Source organism: Apteryx rowi, unplaced genomic scaffold (assembly GCF_003343035.1).
Source record: "Apteryx rowi isolate R43461 unplaced genomic scaffold, aptRow1 scaffold_147, whole genome shotgun sequence".
NCBI lineage: Eukaryota > Metazoa > Chordata > Aves > Apterygiformes > Apterygidae > Apteryx > Apteryx rowi.
The window spans coordinates 445,233-463,931 of record NW_020447719.1 but is presented as its reverse complement, the minus strand read 5'-3'; the positions used below and the strand labels follow the sequence as shown (position 1 = coordinate 463,931).

The window sequence follows — 18,699 nt, the reverse complement described above, 5'->3', positions numbered from 1 at the left end:
CTCTTATTTTTAAGCTATAGATGTATTTGGGCTTCCTGAACGCTGTTAGAGTGAGCTGTCCTGGATACACTCAGTTTATCTGCAAGGGAAAGACAGCCAGTATCAGCTTATCCTTCCTTATGAAGGCCTGGAACTCTTTCTCCACCCTAAAACGGAGGCATCATTTCTCAGGTCAAGAATGAAGGCCAGCTTCCCTGTCTGGTTAGTCCTTGGGCACTTCACTTCATATAAAGTACGGAAACTCAGCTGAGAAAATCACAAATTACCAAGGCTCAAAGTTACCATAAGTGCTAAGTCTGAGAGCTGAAGCTGAACTTTAGTGAATATGGTATGAGCCACAAAAGACATGATATTGGAAATGGTCAAAACCGAGCAATATAATTCCACAGAGAATACTGGTATCTTAACAGCATGTTTCAGTTATGAATTAAGAAAAGAAGAAAATTCTGAATTTTCCTTAGAACAAATATTATGAAAAAATTGACACATAGAATTGGAACACTCTGGTTTGCTAAAGCCAAAAACTTTTGTTCTTATTTAGTCTCTTTCCTTCTTGATGTAATGCTGTGATTTATAGTATTGCGTACTCTTTTTCAAATTTTATTTTAATTTCAAAACAAAAATCTACATTACTCTATATTTTCATGTAGTTCATTTAACTATCAACACATCTCAATCCAAAGTTTCATTTTCAGTGTAATAGCATTTCCCAATAGGAATATACTTCATTGGAAAAATTTCAACCAGCTCTTTTTAATGCATAAGCCGTTCTCTTTCCTTATAAACTTAACATTCAAGATTAACAGCAGTAGAGCAGGTTTTCAAATACCCAATTGTTTGCCTGGAGTAGAAATTTTGCTTAAATTGTCCGTTGCTCAAGTGAGTGATTCAGTGCCTAAGACTACAAATAACCTGGGTGATTTGTTTGCATAATTTGAAAAGTTTTCCAATAACTTGGGTGTGAACTACTAAAGAAACCCATTCGAAATCAGTGAGTGCTAGATTCATTTATTCCTGACGGATGTGTTCTCTTTTTATTCTTTTCAAATATATGCAACGAAAAATCATGGATCCCTGAGCAATATTTTCCAGGTAGTTTGTTCTGACCACTCTTCCCATTATGTAATTTAATCTTAAAAGTCTGTACCATGTGATGTGACTCAGAAATTGGCAAATAACTCTAAGCAAAATGTTTAAGGGTGTTTCTTTATCTACCATTGTTAGCAGTTCAAAGCATAATCCATAAGCTAAACACACAAATGTAGTGGCCAATTTCTGTGTATGAAAACCTTCAGTCTGATTTGATTGAGGATCCTAACTGTAGTTTTGCATTCAGACTTTACAAATGCAAGGAAGATTGTAAAACAAGCTTATACTAAAAGTGTAATCTCATTTCTTTAGTTTTTCAGATGTGCATGATACTTTAAAAAGGGACTGTGGAATTACACCAAAGAGCAAGCATTTCTCTAATCTGCATCCCTCTAGAGGAATGGCAGAAATAGCAAATTTTGAACCATTAAGACTGAAAAAAGGGAAATGATTGTTAGAATGACTGCAAAGTTAACCTAAAATGAAAAACCACCAGTCATGGAGAAAAAATCTAGTCAGTTCAGTCCAACTTAGATCACTGCACAGAGGGCCTGCCCCAGCACTGCATGCACTGCGCAAGCCAGACTGGAGGCATTCAAATAGATCCTTATGTAGGATGAGGTTTCCGCTGCTGGGATGCCATCATCTTCTGAATTACCTTACCCTTGGAGCATTCATTCGAAATCGTATGATTATAAAAAGTTGCCCCAAGAGTACTGGATTTCTTAATGGCAGATTTTTAAGATGAAACTGTAAGGCAGTAAAAGGATATAAAGTAATAAAACATCATGGAAATCCGCACTGTCAAAAAATAAGTCAGTTTCAAAACACCATATTAGCTTTTTTACTTAAAGACATAACATATATGAGTTCTCTTCTAGATGTCTTTGTCTGGGTAGCACATGCTTTGTAAGCTTTCAGCTGGACTGGATTAATCTGAATGGAAATGGAGGGCAAATTCTTCTCTCTGATTCAGCAGAATGCTCACATATGCTTAATCTCAAACACCTGATTTCCTCTAATTTAAACCTTAACCATGAAAGATCAGCTAGTTCCTTGATGACTGACTCTGACTAGTAATACTGCAAAATGGGCAGTCTCCTGTACATGCAGGTACTCTGAAGTATTCCAGTGACTTTTAAGTGAAGATCTTGCTTTTTTTTTGGTGCCCTATTACTTCAGGAAACTAATCACAGCACTCAGAAAAAAAAAAATGTGGGAGTATGATGCGTGTCAACACTGAGCTCCCACCTGGAATGTGCTTAGGAGTAGCATTGCAGTGTTAAATAGATGTCAGGATGTTTTAGCCAAAACTGATAATGAAAAGAAAGAATGTTTGAAATTGCAAATAATGTGGAAGCACAAATCAGTAACAGTAATGGAAGAAAAAAAGAGAAGATAAATGGAAATACAGAGAAAACCAAAACCACAGGCAAGGAGGTCAGAGCAAATAACTAAATCTTATATGTATGATCTTTTATCCACCATGTGTTGGAAAAAGTGTCAGGCTGAATAAACTTTGAGGTGCTGGAGAAAATATGGAGCCAAGTAGAAACTGAATGAGCCAGAAGAAAATTTGGAAAATTCATGGCAAGTGAGATGCATCAACAACTTGAAAAGGAAACTGGCAACAATGCCAAAAAACAGTGAGAGAAAAGAAGTGTCACAGGAAGAACTGGAGGCGATAACACTTAAAGGTGGGAAGGCATGAGGTGCTACAAAGATGACCTGGGAGGAGGACAATAGTTGGAAAGCCAAAGAAGTCACACATTATCCCAAAACCACAGAGGCTCTAATGCACTGTTAAGGTCCTCTCTAGCCATACAAAACAGCGCCAGGGAGGACTGCTGACATACACCACTCAGAGATAGAGTAACCACTGAGGAGGACTTCATCCCAATGCCGAAATCTGTCTTTAAGGCTAAATTTCTTCTTAGCTATGTCCAGAAGAAGACAAGAGTGTTCTATTCTCAGTCTTTCCTTCACTATGTTAAAATCCAGAATAATGTCAGAAGTGGTGGCCGCACCAGAGGAGCTCTCACTTTGGTGTATTATGCTAATTTTAAACAGTCTGTGCTTTATTCTGTGATCAGATCATGAGAAAGTGACATCTTATTTATAGCAATTTTATTACCGGGTGTATTTTTGATGAGTAGCTGCAATATATACAACTTCATAGGGTGAAATTCACCCATCCAAATTAGGATGCCTAAAATGCAGATGTCTGCCTCTAAGCTGGTAATGTAAACTCCTTTTTGTCCAGGGAGAGAAATAACCAATTTTAAGGAATTGTTCATTTCATCTATTTCAGACATCCTGAGCAGAGACAAAGCCTACCCCAGGTGTGCCAACAATGCTGCATTAACTAGAAACAGGGCTGTCGCTGACTAGCTCAGAGGTAGGCATCCATGTTGCCGGTGCCTCTCACTTTGAATGGAAGTAGCCTACATCTCAGAACAGTGCTAGCACTACGTGATTTAAGTGAATTCTCTAACAAACACCTCATCATTACAAAAGTGAACTGTCTGCAGGTAACCTAAGGGGCAATCAGATTTCATCCCCAGAACCAAATATTTGGAAAGAGGAATACAACTTAACTGAATTCATTGTCTAACTGAGAGCTGGAAAAGTCTCCGTTTGTAAGACTGCATGTTAAGGATCACTTACCAAGTTGATATCAAGTATGACCAGGTTGTTCTTCACATGTGACCACTGTTTTACACAAAGCAAAGATCTGAAACAAATTCAATGGAAAAAGGAAGGAAAACTGATAATGCAAAAATCCTAGTCTAAGTAGTGCAGCACTGACACATGAGGGTACACAGCACAAGCCAGGAGGGTGATGAGGGGCCTCCCTTAGCCAGGATCTCCCCAGTGTCCACTGTAAGTATCATAAAATTTCCAGTGTATTTTTCAGTTTGTGCTGACCTCTGTGTGATCTTGAAGAAGTTATTTCACCCCCCATATTACTTCTCTCCATTTGCCTGCCCTCACGATTCAGACAAGGAGCTCCGCAGGCCAGGACTTTACCCTATCCAAGGTATGGTGACCATCAGAGAGCTCCTCCATTGGTTACTGCTTCTGCAGCTACTACTATATTTACCAAAACTAACAGTCAGTTTGCCTGTGTGCCTAACTAATAGTATGACATAAAGAAAGTTTGAGAGTCCTGCAGAAGGCGGTGGTATCTAACAGCAAGGCAATTTCTAACCCACATGGCCAAAACTGTGTGATGAGCTGCACCAAGAGCAAAAATATTTAGAGGCATGCTTAAAAGAAATTCGGGAAGTAGTACCATATTTTGCACAATCACATGTTGCGACAAGTGAGGTCCATGTTTTAATCTTCTCCCCCATCTTTCCGCTCTCCTGTTAAAAGGAAAAAGAAAAAAGAGAGAGAGAAGAAGAGGGAGAGAGGAAAATAAAAGACTTAATGCCAGAAAGTCTTTTTGAAGTATTTGTTCTCTTGATTAAGAATTCTCAGTTTGGCAAGACCTAAGTCAAGATACATCAAAGAGGTTTCAAAATAAAGAGCAGCTGAATGAAAATGTACAAGAGGACAGAAGGAATAAACAATAATAACTGTGCATATGTTTAAGTCATCTGAAAGTGATTGCAGCAATGTGTAAAATATCTGGAAATAGACATTAAAATGGCATCTTAATTCCCTAAGGGAACAAAATCTGCTTAAATCTTAAATAAATCCTGTTTAGACTAAACTGTATCCGTTCCCTCATTTCCTTTATCACTTTAGGAGCTTTCTCATCCTTTCCATTTAGTTATGTATAACACAGAAACCATTACTGTTCCTGCTCAGATTTTCTGCCATGACAGAGGATCTCTGGAGGTGAATATTCTGGCAATATAGCCAAAAGAAGGACCTCTTCACCAGCTATACCTCATATGGTGGGGACGAATATGCCACGGCTCATACATGTCTTCTCTTTACTGGCGTGTTTTTCTCCCCAGTTAAATCGGTTTTTCAGTAGTGAAGAGTGTGATTAAAAGTATGAGGGAAATGAATCACTTTTCACTCCATGATGACTTGAGAGCTGAACAAAACTTACTGTTGATCTTGGGGGAGCATTTCTGGTTGATCATTCCCAGAAGAAAATAATAGATAAAGCCAATAGAAACAGATGAGAAGGGAAATATAGGAGACATCTCAGGAAGATAATAGACAGAAGAAGACAGCATTAGGTTAATAACATGATGACATCAGTTCTGGTTTCTGATTTTCAAATACTCTTCATTCTTTATTATCTATATAAATACTATAAAACAATCTAACAATGAGGCATCTCTAACAAAGTTACCATAGATTTTAACTCAGGATAATATCTCAACTTTAAAATAGCCCTGGGTCTTTTATTCTGTTTATTTGCTTTCAGTTGAAACCCTTGAAAATTTATTTGAAAGACTACAATTCTTCTCAAAATTATTCCCAATGGATGCTATTAAAAGTAGGATAGCTCTCTGCAGTACTGTGACTTTGTACTGCCTGTATTTCCATTGTGACATTGTAAACACTTTTGAACAGCACCACCATAGTCATATTTTAACAAGGTGACAAAATAATGGCTTTTTCTCTGTTGAATTTTTTCAAGCGTTCAAACTTTAGGAAGCGTTGCAGTAAATGGTTTTTAGCTAACAAGCAGAGATTAATTTTTGGCTCCAGCATTATCTGACAGGCTATCATTATCAGTCACTAATGTCTTTCATGCAATGGATAAAAGGTCCAGGATATCACTCATGTGACTCCTTTAAAATGCCCTGAGGTTTTTTGTTTTGTTTTGTTTTGTTTCATCTCCATGTGAGTGTGACAAAATGTGGCAGACAGGAGGGCACCACAGAATACTTCTGAATCATTTCACATATGTTGAACACAAGGTGTTTAAAGATAAGGCTGTGCAACTCGAAGTATATATAGATGCTTTTGCCTTGCCCTATGCCAAAAAATGTAACACACTTACTGTACGCTGCAGCTGTACAGGAGCAGCCAAGTACAGATTATTTAATCCTGTATTTACATTGTTGTACTTCACAAGTAAGCACCCTAGGTATATTTGAAAACATAAGATGAGGATTGATATCAGGACCAGTTCTGCTTTCTGTACTCAAACAAGCAAGAGGGAGTTACGAGTAAATGTGGGATGTAGCACTGTCTATGTTGGTTTATGATGCTCGGTAATGTACCAGTTGGCTCCCAGCTCAAATAGACTCTCATTATCTCTGCATTTAGTCTCAAACAATGAGAAGGCCATAAAACCATGGATGGGATTGGGGTTTACCATTTCCATGTGCCTCCTCACCCCTTGATAGGCTGACAGAAATTAGATATCTCCTGTTCTCTCTCCTTTTATTCTCACATATTTCTAACCTAGCCATCCCTAGAAAATGGAGGTGGGATCATGCATCTGTTGTCTCCAGTCCAGCCATAAACCATCTCTTATTGCTTACCATATATTGCTACATCAAACTCTCCTCTTTAATCTCTCTCTTCTGTGTTATTCTAGAGGTGGTTAACTCATCAGCAAGTTATTCCACTTTCCAAAACTGTCATCAGCTCACATACAGTCAAAGAAGTTGAATTCAGTGAGAACCCCACCTAGCCAAAGTGCAGAAATCATACCAGAAACAAGAATGCAGTTTTGGCCATGTGGGTTAGAAATTGCCTTGCTGTTAGATACCACCGCCTCCTGCAGGACTCTGAAGCTGCCACCCCCGAAGATTTGTCATCCCAGTAGGGAACTTTGCTAAGATCTTTACCAGCCTTCAGTCATTTCCAGTCCAAGACTAAAGAAAGAATGAGTGGCCTGAGATGACAAAGTGAAGAGTCCTAATTAGGTAGCTAAAAAATCCCTTTTCTCTTCTTTCTGCATGTCCACTGCAGGCAAATTGAACAATCAGCTCTAGGGTAATGGGGTCTGCTGTTGTTTGTCTCCTACTGCTAGTGTACTAGGCTGACTAGTTTAATATGAAGCCACTGAACTGCAAGCTATAGCAAGCATCCTTCATACTTGCCAATCTGCAAGGCGTCTATAGATTTTAGGGTAAAAGGTCTATGTTTTTCCTTGTTGCTGTAACACAGCTCTGAATCCAGCCAAGCTTAGTCATATGCTGTCTGAAATAGGGATCTGGGTTTTCCTTCACAAACCGTTTGTTTTTATCCAATTATTTTGTTGGCCTTTTCCTAAATATGGTGGAATTAGTGTATAATTTGAAAGTGCAATTATTTCAGCTGCACATTTCTGTGCTGTGCTGAAGCCCTAGAGTAGCACCAGTGTGACAGCTATCTCCTCCCAGAGGAGACAGGGCAGAAGGTGCTCCAGGTGGATGGCACTGTAGATGGTCATGAAAGTGGACCCCAACTGACCAAAAATGCCAGCAAATGAAGAAGCATCTTCCTAGAGCTCACAAGTAATCTAATGGCCCAAGCAATTGCAACTCAGTTAAAGCAGTACTGGCTCCTATTTGTGGGTCTACCATAGAGTAAGGGCTTCTCAGTCTTAGGTGCTTGCCTAGTCCAGCATCTTCCTGACACAATTACATGCATGTTCCCAGTCAGGTTCAGTGGCTGGAACACTTTGACCCTCATTTTCTAGTGTCTTTTTTGTAGTCTGCCACTTATCTGCAAGTTCTGCTAAGTCCAGCTTCTAGTAGCCATGCTCACAGATATGCTCTTCACCCTTCTGAGCTTTGCAAAGCTCCTTTTCCGGCTCCTCTTCCTTTCATCCTTCCCTTTGTTCCTCCCTTACAATGCAGCTAGGGCATTCCAGAAGTGTCCCACCACTTCCTGGGTCAATGTTTTTTCAGGGTCTCTGCCCCCTGCTTGTACTGCCCAACAGTGAGGATGTGCCTGACTCTACCTAGACTGCCAGATCAAAATTCATCTGGGAGAAAAAAATGGAAAAAGCATTTTCTTGTTTAAAAGACTCATCACAATACTTAGGAAATTAGGCTCATTACCCTCATTTCCAAAGCTGGTCAGGGAGTGCCTACTGCCTTGAAACTGCAGCAATCTAACTGTACACCAATTAGATGTTTGCCCTAAATGTATTTCACTCACAGCTGTGGTCTCCTCACCTCAGCTCCATCCTCACCTGCCCTTCTCACTTGCTTCTCCACTGCCCTCTTCAGCCTCTTGTTGCCCTCTGAATTTCCTTCTCATTAGTTTATCACCTTCCTAACCAAGACTCACCCTCTCCGATACAAAACCAAACCAAACTTAAAAAACTCTCAAATCCAGTTGCTGCACAGGTATCCCATATTCCATTTATGACATTTCGGGTGCTATATCCCTTCTCACCTCATCTGTCTACTTTGTCAGTACGGGGCACAGCTACAGAGGGAGTTGCTTTGGGAGAGGATTTTCACATGCACAGTTATTCTACTATAACTGCAATAGCACAATCAAGCCATTGTAGTTGTGTTGGGAATTTTACCAGTTTCAACAAGCTCTTTGGTGGTAAGATCTTCAAGGCATTGACTGCCTACCACTTTGTATGTACAGCATCTAGCACAGAAGGGCCCTTAGGCATTACAGCACCAACAGTAATTAAGAGTAATTCCCTTTGATATATCAGCACAGGGCATTAAAAACACCTTTCTAGGGTTCTAAAAGTCTAGAGGGAGACAATTATATAACAAAAGGACTTCCCCTCTGGTTCAGTCAGTAAATAACATAACTTCTATGATATCCCATTAAAGCATAAGACCTGTTTTTGCAAAATGTGAGCATATGTTTAGGAATATGAGTAGTTCCTTTGCCTTCTGTGGGATTAGTCATATCCATAAAGCTAAACATGGATGAATGTCTCTTTAGCATCAGTATCCATGACTTCTAATGTATATACATTTAGTGACTGTATTAAGAGTCCCAGCACTGCAGGCAAATATTAAGGCCCACATGTTTGTGCTAAATATTTATTTTTATTAGCTGAGCTTTAATGAATGAATTCAAAGATTATGAAAGAAATGCATATTTTCTTTGGAAACTGTAAAAGTATTATTTTGGAAACATTCTCATACTATTATAATAGCCCTAAAATGTATCTGGTAGTATGCCAAGATATCAACAGTGTTACTGAATATAAAATAATCATGAAGAGGGTTATGCTTGTATAGCTGGGAACGCTTTTGGAAGATAAATGAACTTCCAAGTTTGTATTCTGTCAGGAGGCACTTTTTTTCCCAAAAAATGTGATTCTGAGTATCAAGAGACCAGCATTATGTGGAAAGAGGAGTACAGTGGAGTACAGTGGAGCACATCGAGCACAGTGGAGGCAGCTGTGAATACTACCGCTGGAAGAATGACTGTATACATAACTAGTAAGTCTCGCTGGGCTCATCATGATTTTCCCAATGTTCCCTATTTGTAATAGTAAATCAAATTCTTTGTCCAAACAGAGTCATCACTTACCACTAAATGGAGTCGTATGAATGTTCCTTAGCCACATGGTGTTGACTTCTGTTCATTAAAGGGCTGACCTACATTCAGGAAACATGCCTGAGAAAATCACTGCACTTCAAATTCCACGAAGAAAATCAAGGAGGAAGCATTTTAAGAAAAGACTGGATGATAGTGAGCTTATTCATGAAGAACTGGAAGACACTTGAGACAATTTTTGCCACCTTCTACATCAAAAGAAAAGGGCCATATATTTGATGAGATGGTTGTAGGCGTCCATTTTTTAAACTGTTGGCTTCCTCTTGGAAACATTTAGAGAAATACAGGGAGAGATTTATCAGTTCCCCAACACTTTACATCCAGTTTTCTCTTACTACATTAGCAACTCACCAGCTCTCCTTCTCTTAGACTTCTATGGTCTCCTTTTCCTCCCCTTTCTAACAACAACCTGACCTGTGGGAGAAGTGTTTATCTTCCCTAGGAGCAGCTCCCTGACAGTGCACTTATATTTCCCAAGAGCATCTTCACATCCACAGCTCTCTGCAGAAGTTGCTGGAGTGCAATGGTAACCAGGCAATACTTACACTGCAAATATATCTGCTGATTTTGGGGCCTGGAATATGCTTAAAGCATCTCCAACTAAAAAGCAATATTGTTATTGACACACACTTTCCTTTATGCTTGTACAGTTTCTGTGAAGTTGACTCGTGTTTCCTGAAACCAGACCAAAATGACCACTCAATAGCATGCAGCAATACATTGCTCTGACATACTTCACCTGACACAGAATTTTAGCTGTTATACTGCTCATAATCTAAAGAAGGATGCCTTCACATCCATTCGCCCGTTCTCTGAGTCAGTCAGGCTCCCAGAAACATTGGTCCTCCACACTTCCATTCAGTTCACTGGTCCTGCAGAGGTGGCACTTGTTTAACCAGAGTCTCTTCCCGCTGACTTAGCAGATGTTGTTCTCAGGAGTCCAACTTTAGCACACCAGAAATAGATAAATCATAGGCAGGATGCACACCTTCAAAACAGACCAAAAAGCATTCTTTTTTCTACCCAATAAGCTACTAAGAATAAAATATATCTATAATTTCTCATATTTGAGAACTTTCATCTGTAATAAATCTGACAAGTTAATTAGATAAATACCAAAATATTATTTTGCTTTAAAATGTTAGTGATTAGATGAGGATAATAGATGTGTTCATTTGATCCTCTGTGAAGCAAAGGGGTTTGAGGTAAATTGTAATACTAATGCAAAACTGAAGTCTGTGACCCGGAATACCAGTTAAAGTGTAATTCAAAGCACCTACTTGTTCTAGCACAGAACACCAGCTGCCAAAGCTCAGTGCCATGGTACCAGGATGGATACCTGCCCATTAAATACACAGACAAGGTAAATTCTATGTGTGGAAATGGAATACACTGAAAGAGGAATGTCTATTTTATGACCGTAGCATTGTACTGGAATGTGACATTTTCATTCTTAAATTACACAAGTGGAATACAAAAAAAATTTAACAAACAATGTGCTAACCCACGTGTGGGGAAACAATTTGCAGTACTCTAAAACTAATAGTTTGCTCCCTAAATACAAAAGGTCTCTGAAGGTGGTAAGGAAGGAAGAAAACAGAGACTGATGGACAATACACAAATAGTGATGCTAAATTTGAAAAATCTCTAGCTATTTACCAGTGGCTGATGTGCAGACAGCCATGCAGAAAATACCAGATTGAAGCACCAGGCAGAGGAGACACATTTTGCTGCATCCCTGCAGAACACTGTAAACTGCAAGAAGTTTATTCTGCCGTTTCCAGAAGAAATGCTCAGAGTGCCATGATGTGTATTCACTGAAATAACTATAAAGATATGTAACACAGCAGCTTAGAAAGCCAGTAGAGCTATAGTGGCTGGGAACATGCAGTGCTCTTTTAAAAATCTGTCATTTGGTATCTGCCATTGTATGCAATAGCCATTGCCATCTATTATTGCAGTACTCCCTCTGTCACTGACTCCCACTCTTTCTGATTCATAAGGTTCTTTATTTCCTGTAAGAGATCTCTTTTTTGAACTGCTGAACTTCTTTTTCAATCAGAATACCTGCTGCATCTTCTCCACAGCTCTGGCGGCGCATAGGTGCCTCTTGAAAGACTGTTTGCTTGGATAACCTGTTGCTTCTCCCACCGCGGGGTTTCCGCTGTTCTTGAAACACTCACCAAAGTGGTGTGCGGCAAAATGAAAACCTCCCAATGAGATTTCAAAATCATTGCAAATATATCCAAATATAATGCATATTGTTTGTTTTAAAGTCTATATTCAAACTAAGAAAACTAAAATAATAAAAAACCACCAACTTTTAGTAGTGTGTAAGCACAGTTTGTTTCTCAGGAGTGGCTGAACTGTTTGAACCTGCACTGTGTTCCACCTCTGTTAATCCCAGATTGTGTCCCAGTCGTGTCACCTTCTTAACACAGCAAGTGTTGCACGAATCGAAATTCAAGTTGCTCACCTTTATACATACTTGTACAGTGCATTGATTTATTCCCAAGTATTACAGGCAGAAGGAGAGGCAAACTTTAAGACTGTTAAATAAAAATGCTTCCCTGATGGATCCAATAGTCCTAGAAAGTACTGATCACAGGACTGTAAATTCCATATATACTGAGCAGACAAGTTTTCAATATTTTCATTCTTGCTTCCACATTTTAAAGAACCCTGTAATCTTCTCCTATCCCTTTCAAATGCTTTCTTTTGCTAGGGGATTTCCTCAGTAGCATGGTGAGTTTCACTGAACTTCTGTAAGAAATATCTCCAAGTATTTCCACAGGATAAAAGAATTAAAATTTATTATTTTATTAATAAATTATTTATTTAATTTTAATTATTTTAATTTAATTCAATTATTTTATAGAAATTTATTTGATTTAATGTTAAATATAAATTTATTGTTATTATCATTAAAATACCTAAAGGGAGGTAAGTCCTATTTCAGGGAAGTGTTTCAGCTGATACCTTGTCAATCCATTATACTGAACAGTGTAAGTTTATATTATAAGATGTTACAAGTTCAGGGCCTGACATAATCAGTTTTGATTCAACTTCTGGTATATGCTAATTTGTATTATCTTTAAGACAAACATTAAAATTTCTCTGTTATACATACAGAATAGATACTTTCTGTATATTTTAAATTTAGACATAGTAGAAAATAAAGCTGTAGTAGTCCTGCTAGTCAGGACTTCAGAGTCAACTGAGGTCAGTGAAAGTTTTACCATTTGTCTCATTAGTCCACTCCTGCCCAACCTGACACACATAGTTGTATAAAAGTGTGTGTGTGCGTGTGCGTGTGCATGTGTGTGTGTGTTTATACACACACACGTGCATATATATATGAATGACATGTATATGTGTTTCTATGCATGTGTATATATTAAATATACACACACACACACACATGTACACACAAACACTGAAACTGCATTATGTATTTTATTCAAAACAACTTCATCCAGACTACTGGCCAGAAACATGCTTCTCTGGACATAATCCCACAAACAGAATATCTCATTTTCTTGAAATTCTATAGGCACAAAAAAACAGAAAAAAAAAGTGATAATGGAAAATGAAAGTTAACATTGAGTTTTACTGGAAGGTAGTTCCTATCATGGATAGATCTTTTAACCTTAAGTATTACTGAAACACTTAAATAACATTTAATGGAGACCATACACTGTATAAAGGCTATATGCATATGAGCAGTTGACTTGTTAGCTATGTATTATAACACCGATGAAAGCCAATCATGCATTCACCCATTTTCTGATAATTAGCAGCTGTTATCTGAGAGACACCATTTCCTACATGTGCTTTTGCTCAGTGATACTATGAGAAAAGTCTTCTGAAGGCAGGACTATTTTTGGCCCAGTAACACTTATGTTGCTATGTGATCTCAGATTACTGGGTAGATAGGTAAAGGCAAACAGCTGATCTGGAAAACTGAGAACACTGTGCAGTTTCCTTTGCTGGTGCTTGTTTGTGTATAAGTATGCACATGTGCACAAGCTACGGGTAATCAAAGGTTATTTTCTCTAGATATGCTCATCAAAGAAAGAGGCCACATCCTGCATCCTGTTAAAACCCTCTGCTAAAATGCATCCAGAACCCCGTAGCCAGCTCTGTGAAGTAGCTCCATAAAGTGGTACCCATGACACTTTGTACACGCTGTTTCACTGCGTAATTTACAGTTGATCTTAAACTAGAATGATCGTGGGCTGGTGCTGCTGCAAACATTGCCTCTTCCGGTTGGCTGATAAAGGCAGCTTCCCCGTAGGAGCCCTGTGGGCACCAGCCAGCAGCGCAAACAAGCAACAGCTATGCTGTTGTGTCGGCTGACACCACATCCACCATTTGGACACTAATATGACAATAGACATGTCCTCTCTACGCGGGGATGAGGAGGGGGGAGAAACCTGCACTACTTCTCCAGAGGATGACAAAGATCCTTCAGTCTGATACATTGGCCCCTCTCCAAAAACATGCTAGAGAGATAGATCCAGTTATGACCCACCTCCTCCATAACTCCTTTGGGAATGAATAGCTTGCCCATGCACACCTTCCCCTTCTGGATTAGACCATCCTAATTTGTAATTGTTCTAATTTGCTGTGAACTTTGTGGTGGACTTTTATGACTTTTTTATTATTATTATTTCAAAGATCTAACTTCCAAATGGATTTGTAGTGATAAACTTTTTGATGATGCTGCAACACAGTGTTTCACTTTGTCTTTCTGCAGATTAATGAGGTTAAATGAAGACAAGAAAAGAACACAAGTTTCAGGTTTGTTCTTCCAGTGAATCTAATCCCATCAATAAAATAGGACTTAAGTCAGTGAAGCCCTTTATGTTACAAATGGACTTTCTTTGACAGGGTCCACCCTTTACTGAAGAAGATGAAGGCTGTCTCTGACAGAAGAGACTAGTGTTCATTTCAGAGGCGTATGCCTTCAGTTTTGGTGGTGTTGGGATCTATCAGTTCCTCATATGGGACATATCTCATTTAAAACTGAAAATGGTATGATTTTATAGAGGGTAGGAAAAGGGAAAATCCTGGTTTTGAAAACCTTTATTACTCAATCATATCTCTTGAGCATACTAAAAAAATAGTCTCAGTTCAGACTTGAAAGAGGAGGGGAATTCCCTAAGAAAGAAAAAGAGAACCTGACATTTACTTAGGACTCTACAACTGAGCTAATTCTCAGGAAAATGCTATTCAATTTAGAGAGTCATGGGGTTCAACACCAGTTACAGAAGATTATAGTGGGCTGCTACATGGCCTGTATCTGTCTGCAAGTCCCTAACATCAGACAACCTTTGGAAATTTGTTAGTAAACCCCTGAAGCTTCCCTTTTTTCTTCTTTTTCAATTTCTAAATTTGTAAATCCTCTTTATCACAGTTCATAGAAGCCAACAACTGAAGACAACAGTTCCAGCCTATGGAAACCACCTTTCCTTTCTGCAGATTGTTAAACAAGCCCAATGGGAGAATGCAATTAGCAGGGACTTGCTGTTGCAATAAGAAAATATCAGTGGCAAAAATGGAAATATTATTAGAGTAGAAAACTGATCACCAAGAGCAGGTGAGCCTAAGGGAATAAAAAACACTTTGATCGAACATAGTCTTTAATGTCAGCTGTATCCAAGTGTGAAGAAAAAGTGAGGTTTCTGAACAACTTTTTGGTATGTTCGAATTAAAGATATGGGTGTAAGAGCCTATTCAGGTTTGAGCTAAATAAAGGCAACATTTGGGCTAAAAAAATGAAAATCACAAAGAAAACAGATACGTACATTTTATCCTAATGATTACCATTTGTGTAAGTTTTTTCATTGGCTGATCTCCGCAGAGAAAATAGTAACAGGTCAGCAAATTTGTCTGACAACACAAAGCTGACAAGTGTTGGAAATATAGAGGAATTTTGATGTTACATAAGCGATCACCAGTTGCCCAAATACCACCACTGTCATTTTGCTTCAAAAAGACAAACGAAATCATAGGAAGTATCAGACAAAATGATTTCAGTTGAAACACCGCAGTTAACACAGCTATGCAGGGCTCTGGTGAAACTGCCCCTGGAGTGCTATATACCATTCTGGTCACACAGGCTGGAAAAAGGTGAATTCAGGCAGTGAAGAAGAGTACCAGAAAGACAGGGGAGTAGAAAGTTTCTTACACAAGAAGAGGCTTGTTTAGCCTAGGAAAATGAATGCTGCGAGCGGATCTGAGGGTTTAACTCCATGAGTTAAACATGATCTTCTCCAAGGAGATGGTCTGTTTAGTTTAAAGGACGATGAGGTATAACTGCTAATCGCAAAGTGTGGCCACAAATAAATTTTGACTGGAAATAAGTTTTATAGCTATCAGAGGACTGAAATTTCTGAACGGCCTTCTAATAGGAGCAGCGGGGGCAAGCAACCTACCTGGCTTTAAGAAAGACTGTGATCATAGTATGAAAAGGATTACCTGACACAGTTGCCTGTAATAGCAGGGGCTTGTGTTCTAGGAAGCCTAGATATGTTTGTGGAAATCCAAGAAAAAGCAAGATCAACAAGACAAGTGCTACTTAAGTTACTGAAAATACACCTTGCAGCAATATGTGAATTATGTTTGCTGTAGCCTGAAAATTATTATTTGTTTGGCTTCTTCGTTAAATCAGAAAATAAGGACTCAGAGATTCTTCCTTTTTATCTGTACACAGCAGCTTGGCTTCATTTTCTGTAGTCACTTAGAAGCTTTACCAGCAATGAATTAGAAGGTTTAGAAATAGAAAAAAAATGGTATTTGCTTGCTTTGTTGAAAACTGGATAAAGTTTAAGGCAAGAAAGGATACTTGTGAGATATGGTGGTAAAAGGATCACCTACAGGACTGAAATGACCTCGAAGCCATGGGCACTAGCAAGGCACACAGATCTCCTTTACCATGGGGCTGTCTACTTCCAAGCATGATCTCGTGATAAGTCAGTGTTACTGCAGCAGATAACGCACACGGCATCTGCTGTGGAGGCTGATTGGGTGGCTGTTCCGCTCTTCAGAGCAAGGGCTGCCTGGCAATATACAGTCAAACACGGCAACATATATCCTCAAAAGGGATATAGCAATTACCTTAACAGAAAGAAAGCCGTTTGCATGCATGACTGACCTTTCATCCTATCTGTATAAAGGGCCCGGGGAGTGTGAAATGACTCATGGGTAGCTTCTTTATAAGAAGATTGCTGAATAAGTTATTAGACAGACAGCTACCCTCAGGCCAATTTTGGGCTGAGGGAATAGGTAAATACAAAAAGAAAGAAGGAACTAAAGTGAGTGGGAGAGCGAGCATTTGATCACACAATAGTGTCCTGCTTCCAGGCAAATACACTTTTTAGCAACTTAAAATTCTTCCTCTAGTAGCAGACTAAGGGCTATACTGAACTTTTAAGGTCTTCATTAGTTGCTAAGTTTTGCTGAGCCCAACCACAGTGCAGCTATGAAATAAAGATGATCATTTTGTTACTACACTGTTAAGCATCTCAGCAGCAGAAAGAAACAAAAAGCCCCAAAGACCAAGCACAAATTAGATCTGTTAATCTTTAAAGACAGCTGCTCTTTTTGAATATTTTGTGTCAGACTTCTTTCTCTCTGATATTAGTAGAGATGATTGGTGATCAGTGTTTGACTGTTTTCTTTAAATGAGTATATTTTCATAACCATATCAAGCACCTCAGTCACATGGAATTAGCTGGCATTTGTTCATTCTTGAGGATTTGCCTCTCCTAGCAAAGACATTCCTGCACAAAGCTACTGACGTAGCCAGCTAAGCAGTCATTCAATAATATACAAGGGTTTGCCTAGTGAAAGGGGAGATGTCGGTACACTGAAGTGCCTGCAGGCAGATGAAAAGTTATATCTATTTAAAAGGACAATGACTGCAGCAAAAAGAGATCTTTTCTTCAGCAGTTGTATTCAAGCCACAAAACAGAATGGGACACTCAATGATTTATTTTGAACTAAATGGTATGACTCATGCTTGCACCCTATCAGAACTATTTTGGTTTAAATGTGGTCTCTCTCCCAATCCATGTATGCCTACTCCAGGAAAAGCAGCAACAGCATATGGGAAATTATTATTTCTTCCTGCTGATATTTCCTATCAGTCTCAGTCAACATGAAAACAAAACTGTCATACAGCGTCAGAAAGGTAATATGAAAATAGAGTCACTGAAAGTGGACCGACCAATAGTTAATAGCTGCCTGAAAGAGAAAAATACAGATTTCTCTCTCCCTCCCTCCAAAGTTCTTCCTTCCAATATTTGTTTTACTGAAATCTCATCAACATTATAAATGCCAGCTCAGAGTTGTCCTCAATTAGTGCTTAAGAACATGACTGTGGTGGATCTGCAAACATTAGATTTATTTTAGATTTTTTTCAAGCTTATTTGTGGCATGACTGAATTTCACCATGAGAAATTTTGCAAAGACATTCCAAAAAAAAAAAAGACGCTTCATTCAATTCCCTATGCACAGTATGTGTCTGATCCCTCTAACAGGGGATACAGTCATACAGCTATTTTCCTGCGTAGACTCTAGCTAAGTATATGTATCATACTAACTTCATAATCAGAGTTGTTTGGTCCACAGCTGAGTGCCCTGGTCTCACCTCACTTTTTGAGTTGAAATGACTATCAAGTTACCCTAAAAGGAAAGTAACAGAGACTGGAAAACAATATGAAGTGATGAAATACAATACATGTCAGTAATAAAAATCTATTCATAACAATTATATTCAGAAGTAATTTCTCTCAGAACAGATTATTTCAAGAGCTCGGTCCTCAGAGTGACACCTGACAGATAGGCTGCTATATCTGGTTAAGTATCCCACAAGAAGAAACTGTTCAGCAAATAACACTAGAAATTTGTCAAAGATTACTAGTGAAATTCAGTTCAGCTGTGTACCCAACTGTGCCTAATCAAGACTTCTAGTCATTATATTTCATGTATTATATTTATTCATTTTCCAACAGCTATGTTAGAAATACAGACAATGTCAGGATGAGCTGAAGAGGTTGGATGAAAAAAGAAACATCAAGAATATCTATTCAGTATCTCAGTCTAATCCTCACTTCTAATGAAACTTCTTTTTCTTCATTCAGACTTCATGATTTA

The 18,699-nt window shown here is 38.7% G+C and overlaps 1 long non-coding RNA gene across 11 annotated transcripts in view; it reads right to left on the bottom strand.

The window, feature by feature from the left end:
- Positions 1–18,699, bottom strand: part of LOC112962363 — a 107,710-nt gene that overhangs the window by 15,227 nt on the left and 73,784 nt on the right. For 9 of the 11 annotated variants that reach the window (XR_003252265.1, XR_003252268.1, XR_003252272.1 and 6 more), the window contains 3 exons: positions 10,818–10,876; positions 9,511–10,525; positions 3,757–3,823 (listed from right to left, as the gene is read on the bottom strand). This is a non-coding gene — a long non-coding RNA (uncharacterized LOC112962363). The remainder of the gene's footprint in view (positions 1–3,756; positions 3,824–9,510; positions 10,526–10,817; positions 10,877–18,699) is intronic. The other 2 variants (XR_003252275.1, XR_003252266.1) reach the window with 2 other exon arrangements.